This window comes from Arachis duranensis, chromosome 4, assembly GCF_000817695.3.
Source record: "Arachis duranensis cultivar V14167 chromosome 4, aradu.V14167.gnm2.J7QH, whole genome shotgun sequence".
In the NCBI taxonomy this organism is placed as follows: domain Eukaryota; kingdom Viridiplantae; phylum Streptophyta; class Magnoliopsida; order Fabales; family Fabaceae; genus Arachis; species Arachis duranensis.
In genome coordinates, this window is record NC_029775.3 from 3,910,543 (window position 1) to 3,932,914 (window position 22,372).

Genomic DNA, 22,372 nt, shown 5'->3' on the forward strand with positions numbered 1-22,372 from the left:
TATTATTATTATTATTATTTGCATTAAATATTAATTTTATATAATTATAATAAAGATGTTTTCCTAAATTAGTATAATTATGTACTATTTATTAAAATGATTAAAAATATTTTTGATTGATAATTGATAAGTAGTTTAATAATGCATTAAATATTGATTTTATATAATTATAATAAAGATATTTTTTTAAATTAGTAGAATTATACATTATTCATTAAATGCATTCATTTTGGAGGAAAAATAGGTTGATAAGGAATTGACACATCACTTTCATTAGTTGGGGAAAAACTCAATTTTAATATATTAAGTAAATTATAAATAGTTTTATTATAGTTAAAATATTAACCCTAATTAAATTAAAGTGACTCAAGTTATAAATATAGTTAGTTATTATATTAAAATATTATCACATCATAAAGAGTAAATTACATATTATTTTAGAGAAGATTTGGTAGAATTTACATTTATTTATTGTTTCAACTATTTTTTTTCATTTTCATCAGTAATTAGTGACGATAATGATTGTTAATCTACTTCAGGAATGCACAATTTCATATCAATTCCCCGAAGCTCCTTTGACTTCTCATTGGTGATGGCTGGAAAGACCAGAGTAAATGCATTCGGAATTAGGGTTTTGATAGGAACAATAATCTTTGTTGTTCTTATCATTTGTCAATGGAGAAGAAGACACATGTCATCATATGAGAATATCGAGATATTCTTACAAAATAATAATAATTTGGTGCCAATAAAATATTTGTATAGAAAAATAAAAATGATGACAAAATTTTTTAAAGAAAAATTAGGTAAATGTGGTTTTGGTTCTGTATACAAAGGAAAGCTACGCAGTGAACTTTTTGTAGTAGTAAAGATATTAGATACATCTAAATCTAGTGAACAAGATTTCTTTAGTGAAATAATGGCCATCGGAAGAATTCACCATATAAATGTGGTGAGATTGGTTGGATTTTGTGTCGAAGGATCAAAATGTGCTCTAGTGTGTGATTTCATGCCTAATAGTTCCCTTGATAAATATATTCTCTTTGAAGAAGAAAATATTTTTTTAAGTTATGAGAAAATATATGAGATATCATTGGAAATTGCTAGAGGTATTTCTTACCTTCATGAAGGGTGTGACATGCAAATTTTGCACTTCGACATTAAACTACATAACATTCTTTTAGATGAAAATTTTATCCCAAAAATTTCTGACTTTGGATTATCAAAATTATATCCTAGAGATAATAGCATTGTCAGTTTGATGGATAGAAGAGGGACAATTGGATACACTGCACCCAAATTATTTTACAACAATATCGGAGGAGTCTCGTACAAGGATGATATATATAGTTTTGGAATGTTGTTGATGGAAATGGCAAACAGAAGGAAGAATTTGGATCTACATGCAGAGAATTCAAGCATCACATTCTTTCCTACCTAGATTTATAATCAATTCATCAACAATAGAGATATAAAATTGGACAATATCACAGAGAATGAGACGTTATATATAAGAAGATGATAATTGTTGCACTATGGTGTATCCAGCTAAAACCCTGTAATCGTCCTTTAATGAAACAAGTTGTGGAGATGCTTGAAGGAGAATCTGAAGACCTAAAATGCCTCCAAAGCCTTCCTTGTATCCAGATGGCGAAGAAGAATTTGATATAAAGCTAGACCAAACATCAACATCACATTATGACTCAGAATGTGCCAACAGTAATATATCAAAGATTGAAAAAAGCTTTTAGTATTCTAGTTGTAAAAGATTTTAGTATACAGTAACCTACTTCAATTGTTTATTAATTTATTACTCATCGTACTCCTTCTTCACTAAGTATTTGCATTTGTTTATTAAGTTTAAAATAATTTTAAACTTCACTAAGTGCAAATACTTAGTAAAGAAGGAGAATGATAAGTAATAACTTAATAAACAATTGAAGTAAGTTACTGTATACTAAAAGCTTTTACAATTAGAATACTAATTTTCTCAATCTCTGATATATTACTATTGGCACATTCTAAGTCATAATGTGATGTTGATGTTTGTTCTAGCTTTAAATCAAGTTCTTCTTCGTCGCCTGGATACAAGGAAGGCTTTGGAGGCATTGTTAGGTCTTCTGCTTTTTCTTCAAGCATCTCCACAACTTGTTTTATTGAAGGACGATCACAGAGTTTTAGCTGGATACACCATAGTACAACAATTATCATCTTCTTATATATGTTCTTCTCATTCTCTGTGATATTGTCCAATTCTATATCTTCGCTGTTGCTGAATTGATTATAAATCCAGGTAGGAAAAAATGCGCTGCTTGAATTCTCTGCATGCGGATTCAAATTCTTCCTTCTGTTTGCCATTTTCATTAACAACATTCAAAATTATATACATCAGCCTTGTACGAGACTCCCCCGATATTGTTGTAAAATAATTCGGGTGCAGTGTATCCAATTGTCCCTCTTCTATCGGTCAAACTGACAATGCTATTATCTCTAGGATATAATTTTGCTAATCCAAAATCAGAAATTTTTGGGAAAAAATTTTCATCTAGAAGAATATTATGTGGTTTAATGTCGAAGTGCAAAATTTGCATATCACACCCTTCATGAAGGTAAGAAATACCTCTAGCAATTCCCAATGATATCTCATATATTTTCTCATAACTTAAAAAAATGTTATCTTCTTTAGAGAAAATATATTTTTCAAGGAAACCATTAAGCATGAAATCACACCCATGAGCACGCTTTGATTCTTCGACACAAAATCCAACCAGTCTCACCACATTTATATAGTAAATTCTTTCGATGGTTGTTATTTCACTAATGAAATCTTGTCCATCAGATTTAGATGTATCTAACACCTTTATTGCTACAAAAGATTCACTGCGTAACTTCCCTTTGTGTACAAAACCAAAACCACCTTTACCTAATTTTTTTAAAATTTTTTGTCATCATTTTTTTTCTCTATACGAATATTTTTTTGGTACCAGATTATTATTACCTAGGAAGAATATCTCGATATTTTAATATGATGATATGTGTCTTCTTCGCCATTAATGAGTGATAAGAACAACAAAGATTGTTGTCCTATCAAAATCTTGAGTTTGACTGCGTTTACCGGGGTCTTTCCAGCCGTCATCAACAAGTAGCCAAAGAAGCTCCGGAAAATTGATCTTAAATTGTGCAATCCTAAACAGGTAGGTTAACAACATTTATCGTCACTAATTACTCATGAAATTGAAGAAAAGAAAATAGCTAAAACTAGATACAAGATTCAACATCTCACCTCCACTAACAAAAGGAACAATTCCGCTAGGTAACCAACATAGAATCTGCCAACTCTTATTGGACTGGGCCCAAAATCCACTAACATAAAAAATATCATCCAAACTTAATCCTAACCTAAGTAGCTGTGCCGCACCCCCTATCCCTCTCCTCTCCCATCTTACACATAGTGCCCGCAAATCCTAAACAACTGCGCCACCGCCTAACAGTGCGGACGAGCGTCCCCCGGTGACAAGACGTCGGAGACGACAACCAGACTCATTACCAAAGAGAGCTCTGCGCACCGTCAACCTTCGTACAACCACACCGGCAGCCTTGACTTGAGCATCGATCCGCTACAAGACGCTAGCGACGACAAATTCAGATCAATTCCCCGAAGCTCCTTTGACTACTCATTGATGATGGCTGGAAAGACCACAGTAAATGCATTCAGACTCAGGGTTTTCATAGGAACAATTATCTTTGTTGTTCCTATCATTTGTCAATGGCAAAGAAGACACATGTCATCATATGAGAATATCGAGATATTCGTACAAAATAATAATAATCTGGAGCCAATAAAATATTCATTTAGAGAAATAAAAATGATGACAAAAAATTTTAAAGAAAAATTAGGTAAAGGTGGTTTTGGTTCTGTATACAAATGAAAGCTACACAATGGATCTTTTGTAGCAGTAAAGATATTAGATACATCTAAATCTAAAGAACAGGATTTCTTTAGTGAAATAATGACCATCGGAAGAATTCACCATATAAATGTGGTGAGATTGGTTGCATTTTGTGTCGAAGGATCAAAACATGATCTAGTGTGTGATTTCAAGCCTAATGGTTCCCTTGATAAATATATTCTCTCTAAAGAAGAAAATATTTTTTTAAGTTATGAGAAAATATAGTAGATATCATTGGGAATTGCTAGAGGTATTTCTTACCTTCACGAAGGGTGTAACATACAAATTTTGCAGTTCGACATTAAACCACATAATATTCTTCTGGATGAAAATTTTATCCAAAAAGTTTCTGATTTTGGATTAGCAAAATTATATCCTAGAGATAATAGCATTGTTATTTTGACGGATAGAAGAGGGACAATTGGATACACTGCACCTAAATTGTTTTACAACAATATCGGAGGAGTCTCGTACAAGGCTGATATATATAGTTTTGGAATGTTGTTGATGGAAATGGCAAACCGAAGGAAGAATTTGAATCTGCACGCAGAGAACTCAAGCAGCACATTCTTTTCTACCTAGATTTATAATCAATTCAGCAATAGCAGAGATATAGAATTGGACAATATCACAGAGAATGAAAAGAACATATATAAAAAGATGATAATTGTTGCACTATGGTGTATCCAGCTAAAACCCTGTGATCGTCCTTCAATGAAACAAGTTGTGGAGATGCTTGAACGAGAAGTTGAAGACCTAACAATGCCTCCAAAGCCTTCCTTGTATCCAGGTGGCGAAGAAGAACTTGATTTAAAGCTAGACCAAACATCAACATCGCATTATGACTCAGAATGTGCCAAAAGTAATATATCAAAGATTGGAAAAAGCTTTTAGTATTCTAGTTGTAAAAGCTTTTAGTATACAGTAACCTACTTCAGTTGTTTATTAATTTATTACTCATTATTGTCCTTCTTCACTAAGTATTTGCACTTGTTTATTAAGTTTAAAATAATTTTAAACTTCACTAAGTGCAAATACTTAGTAAAGATGGAGAATGATGAGTAATAACTTAATAAACAATTGAAGTAAGTTACTGTATACTAAAAGCTTTTACAATTAGAACACTAATTTCCTCAATCTCTAATATATTACTATTGGCACATTCTGAGTCATAATGTGATGTTGATGTTTGTTTTAACTTTAAATCAAGTTCTTCTTCGTCGCCTAGATACAAGGAAGGCTTTGGAGGCATTGTTAGGTCTTCTGCTTTTCCTTCAAACATCTCCACAACTTGTTTCATTGAAGGACGATCACAGAGTTATAGCTGGATACACCATAGTACAACAATTATCATCTTCTTATATATGTTCTTCTCATTCTCTGTGATATTGTCCAATTCTATATCTTCGCTGTTGCCGAATTGATTATAAATACATGTAGGAAAGAATGCGCTGCTTGAATTTTCTGCATGCAGATTCAAATTCTTCCTTCTATTTGCCATTTTCATTAACAACATTCCAAAACTATATACATCAGCCTTGTACGAGACTCCCCCGATATTGTTGTAAAATAATTCGGGTGCAGTGTATCCAATTGTCCCTCTTCTATCGGTCAAACTGACAATGCTATTATCTCTAGGATATAATTTTACTAATCTAAAATCAGAAATTTTTGGGTTAAAATTTTCATCTAGAAGAATATTATGTGGTTTAATGTCGAAGTGCAAAATTTTCATGTCACACCCTTCATGAAGGTAAGAAATACCTCTAGCAATTTCCAATGATATCACATATATTTTCTCATAACTTAAAAAAAATGTCTTCTTTAGAGAAAATATTTTTATCAAGGAAACCTTTAGGCATGAAATCACACCCTAGAGCACGCTTTGATCTTTCAACACAAAATCCAACCAGTCTCACCACATTTATATGGTAAATTCTTTTAATGGTTGTTATTTCCCTAATGAAATCTTGTCCATCAGATTTAGATGTATCTAACATCTTTATTGCTACAAAAGATTCACTACGTAACTTTCCTTTGTATACAAAACCAAAACCACCTTTACCTAATTTTTCTTTAAAAATTTTTGTCATCATTTTTATTTCTCTATACGAATATTTTTTTGGCACCAGGTTATTATTATCTAGTAAGAATATCTCGATATTTTTTATTTGATAATATGTGTCTTCTTCGCCGTTAATGAGCGATAAGAACAACAAAGATTGTTATCCTATCATAATCCTGAGTCCAACTGCATTTACCGTGGTCTTTCCAGCCATCATCAACGAGTAGCCAAAGGAGCTCCGAAAAAATTGATCTTAAATTGTGCAATCTTGAATAGGTAGGTTAACAACAGTTATCGTCACTAATTACTGATGAAAGTGAAGAAAAGAAAATAGCTGAAACAACAGATACAAGATTCAACATCTCACATCCACTAATAAAAGGAACAATTCCTCTAGGTAACCAACATAGAATCTTCCAACTCTTATTGGATTGGCCCCAAAATTCACTAACATAAAAAATATCATCCCAACTTAATCCTAACCTATGCAGCTGCGCCGCGCCCCTCTCCCTCTCCTCTCCCATCTTACACATAGTGTCCACAAATTCTAAATAGCTGCGCCACCGCCCCCTACCGGTGAGGACGAGCATCCATTCGCGACAAGACGTCGGAGACGACAACCAGACTCATTACCGAAGAGAACTTTGTGCACCATCAACCTTCGCACAACCACACCGGTAGCCTCGACTTGAGCATCGATCCGCTATAAGACGCAAGCGACGACAACCCGAGTCACCATGCAAGGAAGACGACGAAGCCCTCGGCCGTGACTCCTCTCCGTTGAAGACAACGTTACCCATCCCGCGAACCATCTCAATTGATCCGTCGCTGCGCTGCGCACCAACACGCCTGCACAGCCGAAACCAGCACCGCCTCCAAGACGCGCCGTGCAGGTTCTTCCCCCTCTGTTGCCGTGTCTTCTCACGACTGTGTCTTTTTTGGAGGTGTTTTTTTTGGATGCGTCTATGTCATTTTGTGGTTATGGAGGTGTTTTTTTTTGTATTGGATGTGTGCTAATGGAGGTGTCTTCGGTGATACGGCGACGGCGTAAGTACCATAATGGCCACAACACCTAATGAGGGGTAGGTTGTGATCGTGGGTCTAGGAGGAAGAGGATGCTGATCACAGTGACCTTGTGTCACTCAACACAATCCTTATTATTCAAATTTTTCATTAATGTCATTTTTTGAAATTCAAATTTATTAAAATAATTATAAAATAGTTTTATTATAGTTAAAATATTAACCCTAATTAAATTAAAGTAACTCAAGTTATAAATATAGTTAGTTATTAGCTTAAAATATTATCACATCATAAAGAGTAAATTACATATTATTTTAGGGAAGATTGGGTAGAATTTACCTTTATTTATTGTTTCAACTATTTTTTTCATTTTCATTAGTAACTAATGATGATAATGACTGTTAATCTACCTGTTCAGAAATACACAATTTCAGATCAATTTCCCGAAGCTCCTTTGCCTACTCATTGATGATGGCTGGAAAGACCACAGTAAATGCATTCGAACTCAGGGTTTTGATAGGAACAATAATCTTTGTTGTTTTTATCATTTGTTAATGGCGAAGAAGACACATATCATCATATGAGAATATCGAGATATTCTTACAAAATAATAATAATCTGGTGCCAAAAAAATATTCGTATAGAGAAATAAAAATGATGACAAAAATTTTTAAAGAAAAATTAGGTAAAGGTGGTTTGGTTCTGTATACAAAGCAAAGCTACGCAGTGGACCTTTTGTAGGAGTAAAGATATTAGATACATCTAAATCTAGTGAACAAGATTTCTTTTGTGAAATAATGACCATTGGAAGAATTCACCATATAAATGTGGTGAGATTGGTTGAATTGTGTCGAAAGATCATAACGTGCTCTAGTGTGTGATTTCAGGCCTAATAGTTCCCTTGATAAATATATTCTCACTAAAGAAGAAAATATTTTTTGAAGTTATGAGAAAATATATGAGATATCATTGGGAATTGCTAGAGGTATTTATTACCTTCATGAAGGGTGTGACATGCAAATTTTGCACTTCGACATTAAACCACATAATATTCTTCAAGATGAAAATTTTATCCCAAAAATTTCTGATTTTGGATTAGCAAAATTATATCCTAGAGATAATAGCATTGTCAGTTTGACAGATAGAAGAGGGACAATTGGATACACTTCACCCGAATTGTCTTACAAAAATATCGGAGGAGTCTCGTACAAGGTTGATATATATAGTTTTGGAATGTTGTTGATGGAAATGGCAAACAGAAGGAAGAATTTGAATCTGCACGCAGAGAATTCAAGCAGCACATTCTTTCCTACCTAGATTTATAATCAATTAAGCAACAACGGAGATATAGAATTGGACAATATCACAGAGAATGAGAAGAACATATATAAGAAGATGATAATTGTTGCACTATGGTGTATCTAGCTAAAACCGTTTGCATTGTATACGTGGGGTTTTAGTTGGATACACCATAGTGTAACAATTATCATCTTCTTATATATGTTCTTCTCATTCTCTGTGATATTGTCCAATTCTATATCTCCGTTGTTGCTGAATTGATTATAAATCTAGGTAGGAAAGAATGTGCTGCTTGAATTCTCTGCGTGCAGATTCAAATTCTTCCTTCTGTTTGCCGTCAACCTTCGCACAACCACACCGGCAGCCTCGACCCGAGCATCGATCCGCTACAAGACGCTGGCGACGACAACCCGAGTGACCATGCAAGAAAGACAACGAAGCTATCGGCCGTATCTCCTCTTCGTTGAAGACAACGTTACCCACCCCGTGAACCATCCCAAGTGGTCCGTCGCTGCGGCACGCACCAACTCACCGGCACAGCCGCAACCAGCATCGCCTCCAAGACGCGTCGTGCAGGTTCTTCTCCCTCTATTCTTGTGTCTTCTGATGACCGTGTCTTTTTTGGAGGCATTTTTTTAGATGCGTCTGTGTCTTTTTTTGGTTATGGAGGTGTCTTTTTTGTATTGGATGTGTCTGCTAATGGAGGTGTTTTGGTTATACTGCAACGGCGCAAGTACCATAATGACCGCAGCACCTAAAGAGGTGTGGGTTGCGATCATAGGTCTAGGAGGAAAAGGAATGGGCAGTTACTCAACACAATTCTTATTATTCAAATTTCTCATTAATGTCTTTTTCTCAAATTCAAATTTATTAAAATAATTTAAAATTTTTAAGGATAAAGTATATTTTTTGTCCTTAAAATTTGATAAAAGTTTCAAAAATACCTCTAAGTTTTATTTTGTTTCAATTTTATCCCAAAAATTTTCGATTTGCATCAAATATACCCCTAACGGCTAATCTTTCAAAAAATTTAAAGACCAATTCAACAACAATTTCATAAGAACAACCCTCAACACAAGTAAATCAAGGATAATTTTCATGCATTATTGTTAGATTAGTCTTAAATTTTTTGAAAATTTAGCCGTCAAGGTATATTTGATGCAAATCAAAAACTTTTGGGATAAAATTAAAACAAAATAAAATTTAGGAATATTTTAAAAACTTTTGTCAAATTTTAGAGACAAAAAATATACTTTTACTCAAAAAATTATTAATTTTAAATTGTCAAAAGTTAGCAGATTAACTCTCAGTGCCCAATACTTTTTCTAAAAAAAACACATATTCTGAAGAAAAAGAAAAAAAATCAAATTAATAATCAAAGTTCTAAAATATTTTTGTCTATGTATTTTATTATGATTACATTATTTACAATTAATTTTAGCTTTTTAATTAGATATTACTTCATTCACATTTATCGCAGGTTAGAACAATTGTATAAATAAACAACTGATATTAATTATTTAAATTATCATAAAAAAACAAATTATTAAAACAGGATACAATGAACACAATCACATATTCTCTCGTACAAAAAGATAAAAAATTTGCGATCACAATTTAAACGTTAAGTCTTGCTGTTTAAAAATAATTCTAATATTAGTCTTATATCTAACTTAAGTAATATAACGTTATTCAGATCCGATTTTATAAAGAATTTTTTAAGTAATTTATTAAAAATGATTTTTGGAAATAATTTTTTTTATGAAAAACTATATTAAGTAAATTATTAAATTAAAATAAAATATTTTTAATAAAGACAAATTATAATAATTATATCTAATAAAATTGTTTTTAAAATTTAAAATAATTTTAATAGATATAAATATAAATTAATTTAAAAATTATTTCTTTAGATACTTCTAAAAATATTTATAACTTTTAAAAATTGTACACAAAATATAATCCATTTTTATATACAAAACATAAGGTTAAGTATTAATGCAGACATTTCTCTTTAAAAATTTACTTTCTATACCAAATCTAATAGCATTTAAATTCCACATAAATGAGAACAAATATAATAATTTCAGTGAACTTCTGAAAGAATTTTTGAATTCCTACAATAGAAAAAAAAGTTATTAATAATCAGAAACACGAGCTTTAGCCACGAAAAAATGGTGACTAGAGTCGAGAAAAATCGTAACGATGACACATTAAAAACGAATTGATATCTATAACTAATAAGGGTGATATATTTTTATTTAGCTATGATTTTTTATCTGTTAGCCACACTTTTATAAACCGTGAAGACATGTAAATAACCATAGCTTTCACATCATTGCCCACGCTTCAACCCGTGGCTAAAAAAAATAATGTAATCTATTTTGTATAATTTTACCACACTTTTTTCGTAGCTAATATTAGTAGACCAAATTTTTTTGTCACATCTTTTTCGTGACTAATGTTGATGGGTTATTTAACTATGCTATTTTTGCGGCTAACCCAAATTATTTTAATCCATTTTTTCATAGCTAGCTTAAATTACCACATTAAAAATCGTGGCTAATTATGAAAGATAGATTTAAAGAAATAAAATAAAATGTCATAATAAAGATGTTGTCGAGCAGAAAATTATATCATGTAAAATAAAAAAAATTATCTACATTTATATAAGTAATATCCTTAGTAATAAAAATATCAAATTAATATATAATGTTAAAAAACAAATATCTTAAATTAAATAAATTTAAATTATTACAAAATCAAGTATCAAGATGCATCATTATAAGATCTTGAACATTTCATTGGAACACTTGCAACATCATCGAAATAAAACTTTGTTATCTCTTCATTCGTGGAAAAAATTGTCCCAAATTATTATTTAACAATAATAGTTTAATATAGTTAAAATTTAAAAGATGCAGGAATACATACCCAATATTCTTAGCAATGTGTAAAACAATAATTGCTAAAAGTTGAGCAGTATCATCAACCTGAGATTAAAAAAAAAAGAAAATATAATTATAGTCCAATAAATTAGCCCATATAAATCAACCGAAAAAAAAAAGTGTGTAAAAACCAAGCACAAATTATAGCCTCAAAACACAAACACACTTGATAAGTTGATATTAACTTATAGAATGACTAATGAGACAAGGAGTTTAGAAACTATAGTAAGCAAAGTAAAATCAAGGTATTTGCTGATAATCAATAATATACAAAGGTTCATCTAGAGGGAATAAGTTCTTGAGATGCTGCTACCTTTGAATCATCCAACTTATGCCATGTATCTGGTGCAGAGCGAACAAAGGAAAAGTAATGTCCTGAAGTAGACGAAAACCCAATATGCACAACAACAGCATATAGTTCATATTCCAATGGCACCTATTACGAGGAAAAGGATCGGAGTTGTGCATACTCACATTTGATTGAGTGCTTTTCTTTTATTTTTTTATGAAATCTCTCATTTTGTATGTTTTTTTTTCACTTCTACTAAATTATTCATGCCTCTAAGACTTGAAATCACTCACATAACATATCACGGCATCAAATGGAACAAAAGTGAAATTAAAATGATCAATTTAAGTATAAAAATGCATACTTTTACATTTAGGTCCAAATTAGAGAGAAATCACAAAAGTATGCTATTTTGGTGATTAAGCATGAGTTTATATGATGAAATCCGTTCAATTTAAGCAAAAAATTATCATCAACTATGGATTCATCAATTCCTCCACACTTAAATAATAGCAATGTTCTCATGCTAAACACAAACAAGGAGAATGATCAAAGGATAACAACTTATTGAATGCAACTATCTATATGCATGCAAGTATACTAAATACCATCTATATCTATCTATACTATGATTTCTTATTGTTTTGGTGAAAACAAACAACCAAATTCCAAGCAAGTATATGGAGATATAGGGCTAGAAACAAAGAAATAATTCAATGCAATCAAAATCTAAAGAATTGATTCAACTCATCAAAATGAAGCAACTTGCAAGAATACATGATAAGAGGTGTGGAAACATAGAATTGAGTGATCGAACCCTTACCAGGTGTGTATACACTCTCAACGCTCGGTGTTTAGGGTTTAATAACTCAAGTCTCCTCTAATCATGCTTTCAAGGATTTGCTTTTCATCTAACAATCAACAAATATATGATGCATGAATACAAGTATCATGAGGACTTATTAGGGTTGTAATGGGGTTAAGGTGAAGGTAGGATTAATATGGTTAAGTGGACTAATAGATTGAATCTTTGATTGGCTCAAGTATCCCACCCAACCTATATCAACCTAATCACTAAAATGCAACCTAACTTTCCATTCTTCTCTTTTTATACACATTCATATATCTTTTTCATCCAAATCCACATATGCATTTTTTTGTATTCATTTTTTTTCTTTTTTTTCTTTTTTGGGATAATTTTTGTCCCCTATTATTTTTTTCATTTCATTTTTTTTTCTTTTTCTATAACAAATACATATGGTTAAAGTAAACTGATACATGAATGTGTACCCATTTTTTAAAATTTTCAATGAATATCCAAAATAAAATTTTTCTCTACCAATGCTTTCCAAAATTTCTCCCACACTTAAATGACACACATCTCAACCTAAACTAATCAAAGATACAATTCAAGGTAGTTCTTGGTTTTTTGCTTAAAGTTGGTGACGTGGTAATAATTAGAACAAAGGGGATTAAAAAGCTCAATATTGGCTCACAAAGGTAGATATACGGGTATGGCCATATAGGTAAGTAAGCTTTAATTCAAAAATGGCCTCAATCATGCTAAATGCATTCAAAACATCAAACATCAGAAATAAAGAATCAAGCAAATCTAAGATTACAATCATAGAAGGAGCATAGCACACAAGAACAAAATAGTGATTTAAATGTGTAACCACACAATATGGCTCAACAACTCACAAGGTTGTTTGTTCTATCTCTCTCCTATATTTCACAAAAATTCAGTCAAGCAAGTTTAAAAAAGATTTTCCAAATCAATTCAATAGAACGCCCTAAAAATAAAATTCTTGGAAATCTTTGTTGTTTTTCACCAAAATTATTTCCTATATGTATGTATGTTGTGATGGATGCAATTTCATCAAAAAATTTTCTAGTTCTATTCCAAATTTGCAATATCCAAAAACCAATATGAAAAATTAGGACAAAATTAAACTAGACACTATGCTATTCACATTATCCAATCACAATTTCTATCTATAAAATATATACCATGCAAAAATATAAATGCAATATATATATATATACTAAAGTAAATGTGCAATAGTAAAAAATACTAACAAATATCTACAAGAAACATAATAAAAAAAATCGAAAATAAAGTGTAAAAATATTCGAAAAAGATGATTTACGCCCCAAAAATGGTGAATCCTCCCTCGTACTTAACCGAACAAAGGAAAAGTAATGTCCTGAAGTAGATGAAAACCCAATATGCACAACAACTGCATACAGTTCATATTTCAATGGCACCTATTAGCAGGCAGGAAAAGGAGTCAGAACAAGGAATCAACAGTGGAAACAATAATATAGTAAAATGGCGCAGAAAAAATATATAATAGAATGTAGGTGGGGAAACAACAAAACTTACATTATTGTTTTGATGAGAAATGGTGTAAGGCTGTAAGTCCAACAAAAATATTCACGTAAAGTATAGACCGTGTACGAAATAAGAAAGAAAAGAAATGGAGAATAAAATAAAGAAAGAAACTGATGATGACGATATATTCATATTGGAAAGGACGAATTCCGAGAAAGAAAAGAAGACAAATTCCGCAGAGTGTTAGTAACACTGACACAGAATAATTAATATGTAATGATTCAATTATTCTTATCCTAAAAGGACTTGATATATAACTTGATCACTTAATTAACTGATTTTGAAATCTATGTAAGAAGAAAGAGAGGAAAAGAAAAGAAGCATGGATAGATGTTAATGAATCAATGATGAAGAAGGTACGGTGTATAGTTTATACCTTGAAACTTCTTCCCAGAGTAGACCCTTGAGACTTGAATCTCGAAAACACAGAATCCATATCCGACCTTATCTTTCTTGCCGGGGCCACCGGTTTCCACCACCAAAGTTCATCTTCTCACCCTCATCGCCACCACAGTGGAGGTTTCCAATAGCTATAGAGAGCTACAGAAGAAGATGATAGCTTTTTAATGCGGCCTCCATGCGTCTTGTTAGTGTGTAGATGAAAGATTCGTTTTACATATATAGACTATACGTGTAGCAGTGTAGCAATATAATGATAGGAACGTGTAGTGCATTTTACTAGAGGGAAACAAATTATGTAACAATGGGCCCCACTTATAATCATTATTAGGATTGAAGAAAAGATAATTAAGTGTATAATGTTTTTGTTGTCTTGGGCCTTGATTTTAAATTGTTAACAATTGTAAATAAAAATAAGTAACAAAAAAACTATTGGTTTACCAACAGAAGAAATTGAGAAAACAGAGGATTAGCTTTGGGTTCTGTTATGTGTGTCATAGGTAAGTGCTGGAAAAAGGAAAAGGAAAGCTAAGGGATAAATTATAACATGGATCGTTCAAAGAGAAAATAATAATGATAATAACAATACTAATATTTTTAAAAATTTAGAAGACATGTGTTAGTGGGAACAGCCTGCAGATAGCGACGATGGAGATAATAAGATGGCCCATACCCCATTTGTAGGTCAGCTTTGCTTATTGGGCTTTCTTTTGCATTTACCTTCACAAGAAAGATTCCCATATTTTTGGTTAATATGAATATGATGGATGAATCACTTGTTAAACCTTTGAAGTTTGAACACGCTACGTGACATGATTCGCAAATGGATCAAACTCTTAATAATAATAATTGCAGTAAGCATTTATACATAAGAAAAAATCTTGCAAAATTGTGAATTTGTTTATCACATGTTGTGGTGTATGTGATGGTGTCAGCAAGAAGAATTAATGAACAAGTCTTGCTTAGCTTGTTATCCAACATTTTAAATCTAAAGACAAAAAAAATATAAAATAAAAATCCAAGTGTATGTTTAGCTGGAATAAATGCATCACAGTTTACTACATTATAAGGCTGAACATCATAGCTACTCAAAATTTTTCAATCTAATATAATTTATAGTATTTGATTTGGAGGAGTAGGTGTCGTGTAGTGGTACCCAATTAATAAAGACCTGATGAAGAAATTCTTCATTAATGCATGGCCCTAGTCTCCGTCATAATTATTCTCTATCTTCTAATTAATGCATTGGCATAATTTTATGTTGAACTTTAGTTAAATTTGACTAAACTGAGTGAGTCATCACATTTTTTTATTTTTAACAAATAAAGGATAGGATAATTACCCAATGGAGCTCGCAAACAATTTCTTTAGATATTTGAACCTTTCCTTTCCTATTCAAATAAATGTCCTTTACTTTCGAAGGTATATGGTGGGTCTTGTCTTTCTTCATTTGGTGGCGGCATCTTTTTATTATTATGGGATTGGCTTTTCCATTTTTGGAACTAGCTAGTGGAAGTCGACTAGAGTCGTAGAGATTTTTCTTCCCAACAAAAGACGTAAATAAAATATTAATTTGTGCCGGTGATCGCTATTAACCACACATTCGTTTGGTAACTCCTTGCATCAAAATATTATGTTAAGTACTTTAATTAATCAATTAAAATGCCTGGATGAGCCACGTCGTGTGTTGAGTGGGAAGAAATTGGCATGCGATGGTACACCTGATCAGAATACCAAGCAGCAGGTTCAGGGTGTGAATATTTTAATTTGTAGGCCATTCAAAGGGGGAATACATGAAATACGAAATATATGTGGTACACTTTTCAATTTTTGGTCTGGAATTATTTTTTTGGGAGATCTTCTACTCTTGAATAGTTTTTCTTTCATATTTATTCTTAATTTCACTTATGAAATTAATGGTGAGAGATCACACTTTACTCTCTAAAGTAAAATTCAAACTTTAGAGGATTCAAATCCTTTTTTTAATATCCAAATATTTTTTTTTTTATTAAATCATCGTTCTTCATGTTTGGTACCCAAATAAATAATGTTAATAAGATAAATTAAGAAAATAGAGTCATAGCCCAAAACAACTAAAAAAAATAAAAATGTAGTATCAAAATTAATTGAGATGTTCAAATTTAAATTGTCTACGAAAAAATACCTATTCAAGTAACACTTGAAAAGTATAGTTAAAAGTGAAAAAAAATTATGCCTTAGGCTAAGGCTACGTTTTTCGGATTACGAAGACGCTTTAGTGGGAGATGCTTGTTCGATCGTTACCTATTTTCAAAAGTTATGCTTTTCTGCACCAAAGATTACGCTTTTGGTGTTTGGAAATAAGGTGCGCTTTTCAGCTTCTATTTTTATTAGAATAGACCATGCTTTTCAATGCTACTGCATCACCTATAAAGCATAAGCACATTATATACCATAGCTACCGTATATAAATATAGCCTTAAATTTCTCATTTTTTTTATATATTATAACTACTCTATATAAATTTCTTTTGCATTTACCTTCATAGATACATTGTTGACTTTCTTTGCCTTCACAAGAAAGATTCCCATATTTTTGGTAAAATATGAATATGATGGATGAATCACTTGTTAAACCTTTGATGAACACGGTACGTTATTTGCTCTTTATAATTTAATTTCCCTTATGGTTACTTTGGACCAGACCATGCGTTATAATCAAGAAAAAAAAAATATTAAAAGACTAGTAAATTATTCATACGGTGGAGATATGTGAAAGTTTTTATTAAATGGAAACAATAAAAAAAGTTATTAAGTATATATAGGTAGGAGATGTCTTTTGTGCCCTTTATTACTTGTTTCATTGTTAACAACCTACATTCTTTACCATTTTTATCAACAACTTTAATATCATTATACTATTTATTTATTTATATCATAATATGCAATTTACAAACCAAAATAAGTGTTTGGGTTGGCTTTATTTACAAGGAATTATTAGCATTTAGTATAAATGTAATAATTGGCCTAAGGGGATAAGAGTGTTAAGTTGAACTCAGCAGTTTTTGAAGGACTTGGTGAAGCAAATCATAAAGCGGTGATGGTAATGAATCAAAACTCTAAGCAAAGAATAATAATAAACCTTCACACTCGGTATGTATGTATATTTTAAGGACCCTTTAATAATTAAACATGATATACATATAATTAATGGTGTGTGTTTGAACGCTTTGCAGGGAAGAGATGGTTGGAAGAAGTTCCTGTCATGTTGCCTTTAATAATTATTAGCACAGCCATGTAGATATGTATACATATATACAGTAAGGTTTTTGAAGCACATACATATAAAATGAAAATAATTTTGGTTTGCAAATATGACCACAACAGCAATAGGAACATAATAATATATCAAGGTTATTATTATTATTATTATTAATATAGCTGCTGTAAACCCTTATTGTATATCAGTAGCAATATAGTGAATTTAATTTGGATTTTGTGAATTTAATTACGGCTATTAATTCTAGTGTGAACCGAAATTTAATGAATGCAAGTTTGAAAACTCTGGCTACAGAAACAAAGGACATTAAATTCTAGCGGTGATGATAAGGTTAGGTTAATGGGATTCTAATTTTGTATGAGACATTAATCCCTTTTATTTGGTCTGATAGTACTTGAAGGAGGTAGTAGTGTAGTGCCCTACCCCCTATAGACAAAAGACTTTATTTTGTGAAATTGGAAGCAAGTTTTAGGGCAGGTGAAAATGGATTGATCTGATAATGATAAAAATAGGGTGTATTTGGCAACCATGTTAGAAAAGAAAAAGTACGTTTCAGCTTCTTAAAAGTTTTAATTTTTGGTTTGGCTAATTTTTTCTCTCTATACACGCAGAAATAATTTTGATCACAAAACTACGTTTACAAGAAGTAACAATTTCTAGCTTTTAATTTTATGTTGTATTAACTGACTTTTAGCTATTGATATTTAACATTTATTTTCTTTTACCAACTTTATCTTTTATACATATTATTATATTATTTATAGAATTCTTATTATTTATCTTTATATAAGTTTTTTTTATTATTTATTATTTATATTTTTTATTAATTTTTTATTTGACATTATATATTTTTATAATGGTAATTTTTGTGTATTATATTTATTATTATTTTTTTTTTACTTCTATCCAAAATTAATTCTATAAAATTATTTTTAATCAAATTCTAATTTGACAAACTATAATCTAAACACACAAAGTAGTAGTAGTGGGTGTAATAAGAGAGAATAGTACTATCTACTTCTACTAGTGGAGGTTGAAACGGAGAATGAATGAATCAAACAAAGTGCAAAATGAAAGTGCCCACCCCACCACACTATGCCCATTGCCTTTTCTATTGTCCACTAATTACAACACATTGCTCTTCCTTTGTTTTCCTGAGGACAAAACAGACAAGCACAAATTCCACTAACAAAATTACATTTTTCCTTTTAATTCCTTGTAAAAAAAAATATAACATTAGACAACATTAAAACTTATGGCTAGTTATAAAATATTTAACAGTAAAATAAAGTAACAAATAAACCATATTTGCATCTAACCATATCCAAATTTTCTACTGCCACACCCGGTTTTGCTGAATAGGCTAACACACCAAACAAGTACAAAGAATAAATAGCATTATCAAATCCAAACAAGATTTGTTTTACATATATAGATGATACGTGTAGCAATATAATGATAATAACGTGTAGTGCATTTTACTAGAGAAAAACAAATTCTGCAACAATGGGTTCCACTTATGACTTGGTTTACAGTGTGTCATATCACACTTATAATCATCATTAGGATTGAAGAAAAGATAATTAAGTGTATAATGTTTTTGTTGTTTTGGGCCTTAATTTCAAATTGTTAACAATTGTAAAAATAAATAAATAAAAAAAAACTATTGGTTTACCAACAAAAACAAAAAGAGAAAACAACTATTGCAGGGAAAAATCGAGAACTGCGTCAATGTCCAACACTCCCTCCTCCACTGGCCACTCCACACCTAAAATGCTCTAATGTTATGATGATTTCAAAAAATAATTAAATAATAATAAAAAAATAATTAAAAAATAAGTCAATAATTTAAATTTAAATACCAAAAACTTCATTTTTTTTGCTCTCTATAATATGAATTCTCTTTATTTGTTGTTCGTTTTGTATTCTGCATCTTCGAACTAAGGCTCCTTAACTTTATTTTTTAATTTCTTTTGATTTAATTAAATATTTATTTTTATATTTTTGAATTTATTCAATTATTTTTTATTTTATTTTATAGTTATATTATTGTGTATTTAGATCTTATAATCATCAAGAAGAGAGCATATTCCCTCTTTATTTTTCCATTTAATTTATGTATAATTTTGTCAAGGTCGAATTGGATTTTGCCACCGCTATTACACAGAACATGAAATGAAATCAGCAATGAATCATTGCAGTGTCTTTATTTCTTTGGTAATGATTAGATTTAATTCTGCTTTTTCTTATGAGCAATGTATTAAATCACCTCTTTTCGTGCAATTTGAGGCATGTATTGTATTTTTTTTACAGTATCTTTTAATTCTACAATTTAAAGATTAATTTGTTGTAAATTTGTATTCGATTTAAGAGATAGCATATTGAATTAAATTTTGAAATTAATATGACAACATTTTGTCATACAAGAGACCCAAAATTAAAAGAATTTCCCAATCAAACTTGTATTTACAAGCCACCAAAAGAATTAAGATGAGAAAAACTCAAAATCTACGAAAAGTTAAAAACCACTAAAAGATAGATATACTATAAGGCTCTTGCAATGGTTGGTCATCAGAACACAAAATTGGTTTCCTTTAGGGATGTCAATGGGGCGGGGCGGGGCGAGGGGATGCCTCCCTGCTAATTATAAGTTCAGAAATACAACATAACAAATCATAGTCCATAAAATAAAATCTTAAAATGCAACTTCCATTATAAAGAAAGCAATAAAACAAAGTCTTTAACATCAAATATTCTTTCATTGTCGGCATAAAACTTCCAACAAACATCTCCATGTTCTCTGTTAAAACAATAGAGACAAATATGTTAACATACAGTGACGAGAATGGAAGCAAACACGCAGACGCAGAAGTGGAGAGGAGAAGGACGCCGTGCCTGAGGAGAGAGAACGACGCGGTGAAGCTGCTAGGGTGACGGCGCAAGAGTGGCCAGTGGCTAGCTATGAGGGTTTTGAAGTTTGAACAAAGTGGAGAGTGAGTGAGTGACTGGAGTCTGGAGAGTTGGGGTTTGGATGGGCATAGATAGTTAGAGAGGGCGCAGCAACAAAGGTGAGAAGGGAATATAGGGTTAAGGTTTTTTAATGGGTGAAATTACTAAAATACCCCCTATGTTAGAAATAAAGTAAGAGTATTTAAGTAAGTTTAACAATTCGGGGAATTATCGGGGATGGGGCGGGGATCCCCGCTCGGGTCCCCGCGCCTGTCTCGGAAAAATTTTGCTCCCCATCCCCATCCCCCACGGGAAAAATTTCCTACCATCGGGGCCCCATTTGGGGTGGTCCCCGCAGAGATCCCCGCCTGCTGGAGATTTTTGACACCCCTAGTTTCCTTAGCCTACTGTCTCCCTAAATTCTCATCCATGACCACAAAATTGGTTTTCTTAACTTACTGTCTCCTCTATATTCTCATCCATGACAAGCAACACTGTTTAACAAAAAGGGTTAGTCACTTCATGTTCAAGCAAACCATAGTAACCCTAATGACTCCTGATATCCTGGATATAGCGACTAATTTGCTGCACACCGATATATGACGCATCTACCACAAGAAATACTCCAAGCTTCCAAGCCGTGAGGAAATGATCAAACATACAAAACATGATGATTGAGTAAAAGAGAGTTGCGAGAACACTAATCTATAACCTCAACCTTCTTTCGCTGCAGCCGCTCTTTGTTGATCAGTCCAACTGGATATAATCATGAAAACATAAATTTTGCATTTCTAGTAGTAATATAATGAAACTATATTTAAATGGTGCACATAATGATTATGTTGTTTCAATTTTAACCACTAATTTCTCATCAATAGCTAGTAATTATAATGAATTTAAAATACTAGAAATTATAACCTAGTAATAGTATAAGAATGTCTCCCCTCGTATCAAGATAAGAAAAATTGTTAAAAAAAATATACATATGATATGATGCAAAGTTTTGATTTAATCAAAAACAAAGGAAAGAAAAAATTGCACTTTCTATTCAAATTGTGTTGGTTTGGTTAAATCAAAGGGATAAGTCTTTTTTTTTTTCAAAAAAAGTTTTTCAAGTCAAGTCAGATCTAAAATCTTCACACAATCAGCACCAATTAATAATCACAAATTTGCAAAGAAAAATTTACTGTGCTTGTTGCCAATTGCAATGCTCAGTTAAGGCAATGCATTTTCTTTTCCACCCTTAATATGCCATTGAAGTGAAGTAGTTGTTTTATTTTCTTTTCCACCCTTAAAATAAACATTGCGGTGCGAATACAGTAGAAAAATCTCCAAATACACAAAAATTGTCATAGAAAAAGAAATAAAACAAAATAAAGTAAAATGAAACCTGAGTAGTTCGCAGGAGCAGAGACGAAGCACACAACAACGCAGAGGGACTGGGAAGTGTGGTGTGGCAGCAGTAGAAGGAGTAGTGGCGGTGCTGAGTGCAGGCAACAACAATGACAGTGGTAACTGTAGAGATGTGACAAGAATATGAATGTTAGTGGAGAAGACCTAGCAGAGACATCTCTTTCATCTCTGAAATTATGATTAAAATGAAACCTGAGTAGTTCGCAGGGGAAAAGACAAAGCACAACAACGCAGAGGGACCGGAAGTGTGGTGTGGTAGTGGAACACCCTAATTAGCCTAAGCCTTACCTCGCGTCGTAAAGCCAAGGTTAATCAGAGATTACGACAATTCTAAACTCATACATAATATATATATGGAAAGAATAGCATAATCTAGAAGCCCGA

At 31.7% G+C, this 22,372-nt stretch overlaps 1 non-coding gene and 5 pseudogenes across 1 annotated transcript; 3 read left to right on the forward strand and 3 right to left on the reverse strand.

Annotated features, from left to right (window-relative positions):
* Positions 1-778: 778 nt before the first annotated feature.
* LOC107482653 (rust resistance kinase Lr10-like) lies at positions 779-1,671 on the forward strand (annotated as a pseudogene).
* Positions 1,672-1,947: 276 nt separating this feature from the next.
* Positions 1,948-2,949, reverse strand: LOC107482551 (rust resistance kinase Lr10-like; annotated as a pseudogene).
* Positions 2,950-3,851: 902 nt separating this feature from the next.
* On the forward strand, positions 3,852-4,844 carry LOC107482654 (rust resistance kinase Lr10-like; annotated as a pseudogene).
* A 384-nt stretch (positions 4,845-5,228) lies between these two features.
* LOC107482550 (rust resistance kinase Lr10-like) lies at positions 5,229-6,222 on the reverse strand (annotated as a pseudogene).
* A 1,473-nt stretch (positions 6,223-7,695) lies between these two features.
* Positions 7,696-8,463, forward strand: LOC107482549 (rust resistance kinase Lr10-like; annotated as a pseudogene).
* A 1,952-nt stretch (positions 8,464-10,415) lies between these two features.
* Positions 10,416-14,541, reverse strand: LOC107482657 (uncharacterized). Its single transcript, XR_008008197.1, has 3 exons — positions 11,599-14,541; positions 11,272-11,330; positions 10,416-10,454 (listed from the first exon to the last, which is right to left on the reverse strand). It is a non-coding gene; the product is annotated as an uncharacterized LOC107482657 (transcript).
* Positions 14,542-22,372: the final 7,831 nt, after the last annotated feature.